Consider the following 10,015-nt stretch of genomic DNA (forward strand, 5'->3'; position numbering starts at 1 on the left):
AGTTAATGAAATAAAGTTAATAAATTTTTCTTATCACCTATTTTATTGTCTGACAAGTCTTTGACATTATTAATCGCGATATCCCTATATTCATAGAAAATGACATGTCTTAGAAGATTTTTGCTACAATTAATTAATCATTATCCTGAGTAACTATAATAAGTTTGTGAATACAATTTCTTTTATTAAAAATGGCTATGTGGGATAGATTGACCAAAATGAGATAAGGTGACAATTAATTTTAACATCTTTAGAAAACACATTTTTAGAGAATATACTTACAAATATATTATATTTCAAAAACATTATATAATGTTTTTTTTCATTTTTCATATAGACACTCCGGTACAAAAACAAATTATTTTATGATTAAAATAACTATTTTATTTATTTGTATTAATACCATAATTACTATTCTTTCTCAAAATATAGAACTGATATTAAAATAAAAATTGTATTTGTTATATGCATTGTCCATAACAAATGTGCTACTGCCAATTCTAAAACCTGTCAACCCAAAACACGAGATTAATTGTCACATTTTAAATTCTTCATTTAAAATTAAATAACTTATTTTTACGATTTTTACGATGAATTCATGAGTAATATTTTTTTGTAATACCTAAAGGCTGTAGATATATATTATAACGTATATAATATTTCAAAATCATACATTTTTTTCTAAAAATCACTAATCGAAAACTATGACAACCGGCCCCGATCTCCCCTAAATATTTCATCAAAAGTATAAAATGTATAAAAATTTTGTTATGTTAAGAATAGTCTATTTCCTTGTACATAAAATTACGTCAATTGATATTTAAAATCATTATGAATTATATAATATTTTTTCCGTATTTGAAGAACTATACACATAAAGTTATTATTATTACCATTATAATAATAAAAACGCTCCTCATCATAATTATTTTAGCTCCTCATCATAATTATTTTAGCATACAATTACCAATACCACCAATGCATATTACCAAACCACTTCTCTGAATGTATTATATATTGATTTTTTTCATTTTATCTTAGAATCACTTCAACAATACTGTATTATTCAATAACATTCTAAGATTAATTAGCATCGCGATGATCTGCTAACTACAAAAGCGTGACATTTTTCATCGTATAGGTATTTCAAAAGATTAACCCGAGAACAGGAGCGTGGAGTATTTTTTACATCCCAGCGTCGAAAAAACAAAGCTCACATTACAGTAGCTTTCTTTACTGACCGGGAATTTATACCTACCAGTTGAAGTTTCCGGAACATAATCTGTACAACAGAAAACAGTTTCGACACGTACATACATAATAACAACTTAATGAAATCCTCTAGGATGTAGAAAACACCTCACGTGACCGTTTACGTAATAAAAATATAAGTAAAATATAAGTAAAAATATAAGTAAAAAATATTTTAAAAGATTAATGATATTTTTTTTTATTTATATCAAATTTATATAAGTTTATATAAAATAATATATAAAAAATTTATTTTTAAAAATTTTATTATTATTATTTTTATTCAAAAGTACTTTATGTTTGTAATATAATATGTACTTTGTATGTATATATTGTAATAAACTTTGTTTTTTTAATATAATAAATAATAATAACTATTAAATTATAAAACATAAATTGATTGATTAAGACTCCTTATTATCAAAAAAAAATTAAAATAAGGTAAGGAAAGGCAATAGGAGTCACACGCGGTAATTTTTACGCAAATTAATACACAATTATATATAGTACAATAATATTTACTAATTAATGCACTTACATGTTTCGATTCTCTAAAGAGAGCTCAAAAGTGAGCCGAAAACATTTATATATTTATAAAAAAATTATTACATAATTTTTTATTAAATTATAATAATAAATTATTATTATATTCCACATATGTGATAAAAATAAATAATAAATAATTTTTAATAATTATGAGAAGTAAATACAATATAAATGATTTTATATGATAGCGATTTAATCTTGTTGTAAATTGTTATAAAATGGATTTTATAAAATATATGGATTTACAAAATATATTTTATTATTTTTTTAATAACTATTCTTTACGAACCTTTAAATATACAATTCCATAAAAAGCACGCCATAGAAGTGTTTTATTAATTGATATCTTCCTTTTTTATCACTGTCATAATAAGCAATTTAATGTGCTTTTTCCATTTGTTTAATTTTTTTCTTGATTTCTCTTTAACTTTACAGAAAATATTGATTAAATGTCTTTATATAATGTTCTTAGAAATAATAAATTATAAAATAAATTACTAATAAACAATACATAATTAATAATAATAACTTTTAACTGGAGTGTAAAAAAACACCTCAGGTGACCGTTTACGTAAAAAAAAATAAAGTGCCTATTCTCGGGTTAATTTTATCTATTAAATTATGAAATTGCTACAAATATCCAAAAAGAGTTGGAGTTTTAAAAATATTAATTTTTTTATATGATCGTTAATTTTCTCTATCTCTCACATACATTTGAGACACAAAGAAATTTTATCCCGATGATTAATTTTAATCAGAACCACTGTAATCGCGCGTATAATCTGATTTAAATATTTCCTGTTAGCCCACACAAATCAAATTTATCTGGCAAACAGAAATCCTATTTAACGCGTCGCGTTCCTAATTTAAATATTTAAGGAACTTCAGTTCACGCGTAAATATACACTCAGTGGCGGCTTCATTAGCTTCTTTATGGACCGACGGAAATTCCCACGGCACGTGCACTTATTCAAAACGTGCGTAAAGCGAGATTCCACGTGAAAGTTTCCGTGACGTGGTTTTTCGCCTTTTACGTAGTCAGATGTGTACGTTGGCATTTCGTGACGCAATGTATGTGTGTATGTGTATGTAAATGTGTATGACGTATGCACGAAGCGCGCGAAACTAAGTTGTCGCTCCGGTTAAAAAAAAATCCACACGCTCGCGGCACGACGCGACGGACTGCGCGGCGAACGCACTTCGTGCAAAAAACAATTGTTTGCTTTTACAATTAACGCTTGGTCGCCTGCGCGCTGGGTACAGTTTTACGCAGATCCACGCTGTAGATCTAGCCAACACCGCGAAATACATATGGAGCACCAACTCCACATCACCGAAATGCGAACTTCCGAACGAACGGTCGCGCCACGCGCGAAACGACTCGACTATTTTTCGATGGAAATCGAACCGCGACGCTTTCACGCGTTTCTCGTATTTTACATCGCGAATCGCAAATGACGACTTTAGATTCCGCACTCTTACTCGCACAGTATTCCGTCCAGTAAGTAATGATCGTATTTGCATAAAACTGTGGAAGTTATTGCGTGATACGCTTTTCTGACGCTTTTGAAAGTTTTAGCTACAAATCTTTCAGTTATAATGTTTATTTACGTTTCCCCTATTTTTGTGTTAAATATCTCATTATTATAATAGATTAAATTATAAAAATGTTTTATGCTTGTATTAAAATCGATCTTGGTTAAAATTTTTATATTGAATTTTTAACATACTGGAGTATTATAAATTATACCTAGCATAATGTGATTATATTATTTAAATTTTTTTAATTTCTTAATGTTAAACTAACATAATTCATAAATAAGTGAACAAATAAAAATAATGTAGTTTCCACAAAATACAAATTTTAAGATAAAATAAAAAAAATCAATTTACATTCAGAGAAGTGTTTAGTGGTGTATTGGTAACTATATATTGTAATTGTATGCTAAAATAATTATGATAAGAAGCTCCGTTTTTATTATTATTATAATGATAGTAATAACCTTATGTTTATAATTCTTCCAAATACCGAAAAAATATTATATAATGCATAATGATTTTATCAATATAGTAAAATATCAAGATATAAATGGTAAATAAACTAAAGATTTTATTCAGTAAATGCAATTTACAGTGAAATATAATATAATTATTTTTTAATATTTAATATTATGTATTAGGTGTTGGAATTAATTCGTAGCGTTTTTTAATGAAAGAATGTTATTTATTTCACATGAGCATTAAAAAATACATTAATGAAAGTACTTCCCATCACTTGTAAAACGCTACGAATTAATTCCAACACCTAATAATATAATTATTTTTTAATATTTTTTAATATTACTTACTATACTAAAAGAAAAAAAATAATTGTGGCAATATAAACTCTGGCAAAATATAACTCTGAATAACTCTAAAATTTTAATATTTGTAATTAGTTTTAAAAAGTATTATAATAAGAGCTAAAGTAGAATACTGTAAAAATATAATATTCAGTACTACTTTAGTTCTTATTACTTTGTAAAACTAGTTGCAAATATTAAATTATTAGAGTTGTTAATTTAGTTGTTAAAACTATATTTTTCTTTGAGTGTATTTATATGGTAATAAATAATTTAAAAATATGACAAAAAGTTAAAGATTTTCAAGCAGTCAGTGTGATAATATATATTAATAGTACATTGCCTATATTTGTATGATTAAAACAACTAAATATGATTGTCCCAAAAAATAATTATAAATTATAGTTAAAATTAACAATATATTGAATTATGTTAATTCAATATATCATTAATTTAATATAAATGTTAATTTTACTGAAGAAATATGTTTTCACATTTGTTTTTTCCAAATTATATCAATGTTATTATACATCTTTTGTGTTAATGTTTACATAATGTTATTTTTTAATATATTAATTTTTTTCTTAAATCAACATAAAAATTTGAATGGACCATTTGAGACATGTAAAATGTATTAAATTTAATACAAATTTTCCAACTGGTTACTATCATTCGAAATTTCCCTACAAATTTATAGCGTAAATCATATGATAGAAAATTTTATTCAAATTTGTCCAATCTATCTATATCGATATCCAAAACTAAAATGAAAACAAAATTACATTCAGAAAAATTCGTGCAAACAAATGCGATTACGTTTAATATGATACACTTATTGTTAGTATATTTTATCGAATAAAAAATACTGAATTTCATGGATTCAGCAGACAAATATATAAAACATTTTTCCCAATAGAAATTCGGAACAAGTCGTTATCGGCTGTACGCAAAAAAAACCTATACGTGTAAGAGCAACTCTCGAGGATCACATCACCGCTACCGCATCGTTGAAAAGCATTTGATAACGAGATCTCATCGCGAACGTCCTGCATCTCACATCTCTAGCCACGATCGTGAATATCTCGCATCCCAGTTTCGCGTCACCGAGATTCCTGCATAATGCCGCAGCCGAGTAGCGCATCACACCCAGCTGTTATGCAGTTCATCCCGTAAACGGACAACGATCCCCCCGTGCATTTCTCGGTGTACGACTTCGCCTCCACATTCGTAGCCGTTATTACAATGAGCGTATATGCCCGCCAAGCATATATCGAGAAGACGCTGTTGCATAACGACTGCATTCGGAGCGAATCCACTCCACTTGACACGAGACATTCGAATAAACGGAGTCAATAAAAGCGAAATCAGATAATGCATATTCCACGGAATGACTATCATTAGATAAAGATTCGATAAAGAATCTGAAACTATATATTGCTTCCCTTCAAAGATCCAACACAACTTAAAAAATTAAATTTCCTAGAGAGGAAAAAGGAAAACTATTATTGAAGATAATTTGACAGAAAATTATTGGCTAAATAAATAATATCGACAAAAAGTATTCTTAATATAATCAAATCATTTTTGTTATTTTCATTTCACAACTATTACACAGAAAGAACAATTAGATATGCTAAAATATTAAAAAATTTAGATAGATACAAATCTGAAAATTTGTAGGATTATCAAAAAATTATGTATAAAGGAACTTAAACAGCAAAATAATTATGTAGAAGGAAACTTAAGCATAAAGATCAACACTATAAAATTTTCACATTCTAGTGATCAATTATTAAACGTTCTATATAATAATTTTAATAATCCAATAAAATTTATTTTTAGATCTATATTTAACTAAATTTTAAAATACTTCAGCAAAACTGTTCTTTTCATGTAAAAACATTCTTTCTAAGTTGCAACAATTTCTTTTTAAGCCACACTTTTTAAGTTGTGACGATTTATTATGAAATTAAGTTAGTTCATTTTTGATAGGATAATAATTCGAAAGTCACGTTTTTTTAATTGCGTCACAGATAGAATAACAATTCAAAAATCACGTTTTTTAATTGCGTCACTTTTGAAATAAGGGAACAATATATGTAAACGTTTTTATTTATAAACATCACATTTATTATGCAGAATTACGTAAATATATTTATGATAATCTCTTCTAACAGATCTAATTGCTTTTATGTACATATGTACTTACTTATATGTTTCTTAATATATTTCAATATAATAATGAAAAATGTAATCTATATCTTTTAAGATTTAATCAGGTTTCTTAAAATTAAATTCTTCTTTTTAATTATTTCCATCGTAAAACTATTTTTATTTAAGTTGCATCAATCATAGGTTTCTTCGTTATCGGCTATTGCGATAAATTTCCTTCTTGGTTATAAGTAGGTATTCTCTTATCGTCTACCGTTATCCAAATCTTGTTATCAAATACAGATAAAATAGTTGTTTTTAAGTTTTAGTATATTATAAATTTTTGTATTTTGTTACATAAAAACAATATTCTTTCTTAAACAATAATTAACAATTTTTCAAATAGCATTTCTTTAATACCAGCATACAAATAGTCGTAATTTTCATTTTTATTTTAAGTACCTTAATTGTCTTGAAGATAAAGTTATTACAATGCTTTCCATTTATGATTATTTATAGCACTAAAGATAGCGATAAAAACGTAATATTAGAATTTACACAACACTCATAAAAAAAGATTGTTTTCTTTTTATAGTAATCACGAATTTCTACTTCATTTCATTAAATTGTTCACATGCTTATATAATAATAAGAATATTTTGTTCCGGATTTGATAACAATGGTAATATAAAACAACATGTCTCAAATTCATTGTATAAGATAATTAGAACAATCAGAATAACAAATAGAACAATACGATAATATATTACTCATATCATTTTATTATTATCATAAATAATATTTGCTTTTTTCTTTATATATTCAAATGGAATAAAATTTCAATTCATTTTAATTCATTTTCGTTTACTAGGAAATTACTGTTATTACTTAAAATAGTCAAAATAACACATCATAGAATAACATAAACTTTTTAGCTAATAATACGATACTTAGATTTATTTTCTTAAAATAAAAAACATGAATACAAAATTATGAAACGTTCGAAAATTTATTTGTCTCTTCTTGAATTAGATTTTTTTTTTTATTGTAATACTTGTTTAATTTTAATGAAAATTAGTAAGAAAAGTACCTATGTTATAAAAGAAATATTTCAAAATAACTTTTCCATTGTTTTTCTTTCGATCTCCCTTATTACTTTAGTTAATTAATTTATGAAATAATTTCTGAACTAAAAAATTAGCTTTTATTACATCAATCAGATGTTTTATGATCCCAAAAGTCATGCAATCATTTGACGAACTTTACGCTCTAATATTTTAAGTTAAACATATACAGTACCTGTTAGCGAACAGATTAACAAATGCGCAATACGTTATTTACTTATCATTTTACTGCAATAATGAGTAGAAATCGTGATATCATTTGTAACCGTGATAATCAGTCACCGATCACGGTAGCATTATCTCAGAAACGTGCTTCACCGCGTTATCACGTGCACTGTTCGCACGTTTCACGCTCGAGGAACACGCATGCAATAAATGTTTTACCTATCGCACGTGTCGATAACTGCGACCAATCACGGTACACGAGCCCTGATTCACACCTCTAAAAATTAGAAGTCTACTATGAGATTGCGATTGGATGAACTTTTACATTTCTACGTTGTACCTTAAGTACTGTAAATATGATATCTGACATTATCCGATCTCGTAAAGCACCAACAACCTCTGTTTACACGAGGTTTTGTCGTCTCATAAATCCGACGATTGTTGCACAATTTGTAGAAAATGTGATACGTCAATCGACATATCTACGCTTTACCGGCAATATTGACGTTTGTCTCATAATATTTCAATCGAAGATACTTTTAGCCATATTTCCGAACTTTTTATGAAATTTTATTCTCTTTATCCTTATTTCTCATTTTTCCCTTTACAAAAATTTTATAACATTATTTTTAAAATTATGATTTACGAGAAATATATATTTAGTATTTAAAATTTTTAATGTACAGTGATTAGGAAAAAAATCTTCAACGATCAATTCCTCGATAATAATATATAGCCTTCAGTATAACTATCTTAAATCAAGAAACGCATCTGCTGTCTAATTACGATTAATTCGAAAATGAATCACATACGAATAACATTTTTCTTTCTTTAGTCATTGGCTGTAACGTAATTTTACGTTAGTTACTCTGTGCCGAGCAATTATTGCACAATAAATTTGTAGATGCAACAATAATTTTTATGCAAAGTGCGAGCAAAACAAATAAGAAACTTTTTTAATTTTGCATAAATAATAGATGCGGAAATGATAAAGAAATAAATTTTTGAGAGGAGTGAGAATTCATTAATAATTGTGGAGCAATACGGTATCAGTAGATAAAATTATTTAACTTTTTCATTTAACTTATTTTATAAATAAATGTTATATAAGTAAATATTTTGCTTTAATTTCATCGTTGATATATCACAGTATAAAAAACGCAGATATATGATATTTCACATCTCGCTTTAATAAACGATAAAACAGTATCGAACTATCGTTTTCGTATCAGATTAAAAAAAATTAATAAATAATTCAACGTAAAAGACACAGCTTATCTTATCTACATTTGACATCGAGAAATAATAAAATGAATTATATATACCTTAATAAGCACAATAAAAAATAAGACCAACTAATAGAAAATTAAGATAAAAACTAAAAAAGTTTATTGCACAAATCTCTTCACTACATTAGTGATCTCTTTATTATGTTAATGAAGTTAATGATACCTTAAATATTTGAATAAAAAATTAGTTTTAATAAGTATGTCAATAGTAGATACATACAGACGCGAAAGAATTTAAATGTTGAAGGAAAATTGGAAATAATCAAATACGAGATGATAATACGATATTTCGCTTGAGAAATACGATTAAAAAGATAGTATTTAATAGATACAACAAATCAATAGATAAACATCAGCATTTTGCATTAATATGCAATAATAGTATTACGTGAATAATATGCATTTCGTCACGTGTTATTTAATGAGCATTACATTTAATGATTGAGCAACATTCCTTAAGAAAAATACTCAGAAATCACGTATTTATAAATTACAAAAGTAAAAATAATTTACAAATTTTTTTTTTAAATATTGTTGTAATATATATCAATTTTTTTAATTAGAAAATAACTCGTGCATGGATATGAAGATATTTGTATCATTTCGTTTTTGTTCTCATTTATCTCGATAATAATTTATTATTACACATAAATGACAAGGCAATACAAAGAATGTATCTTCTCTATTAAATATAAGAAAAATTAAGGTTGTAATCAAATGAATTAACAATATTCATTCTTGCATTAAAAACTATTTAATCTACTATATCGTTCATTTGCTACAATAATGATAAGTAAAAAATTGTCATTTTGGAATTGTTTACAGAAAAAAACAGAACAGAATAAAGATAAAAAAAAGCACATACTTTAAAAGAAAATACTTTTATCCCTCTATAATCAGTTATTGAATCATAAAGTTATTACACCAAAATTACATTTTAAAATTAATATTACAAAATTTTGATAATTTAAAATATTCAAACTTATTTTCTGAAAAACTTTATTTTTTGATAATAAGTAATAATAAGACTCCACAAGTATAAAACAATTTAGAATAAATAAAGGGCTAAGTGCCGGTTATGTAACAAAATTTTTTTTAATTTAACACATGTTAAATTAAATTCATATGTTAAATTAAAAAATCTTTT

At 25.8% G+C, this 10,015-nt stretch overlaps 1 long non-coding RNA gene across 4 annotated transcripts in view; it reads right to left on the reverse strand.

The window, feature by feature from the left end:
• LOC147910986 (uncharacterized) overlaps positions 1-10,015 on the reverse strand; it is a 486,594-nt gene that overhangs the window by 447,357 nt on the left and 29,222 nt on the right. The gene's annotated exons all lie outside the window — the stretch shown is intronic.

Source organism: Acromyrmex echinatior, chromosome 1 (genome assembly GCF_024713525.1).
Source record: "Acromyrmex echinatior isolate Ae372 chromosome 1, ASM2471352v2, whole genome shotgun sequence".
Classification (NCBI taxonomy): domain Eukaryota; kingdom Metazoa; phylum Arthropoda; class Insecta; order Hymenoptera; family Formicidae; genus Acromyrmex; species Acromyrmex echinatior.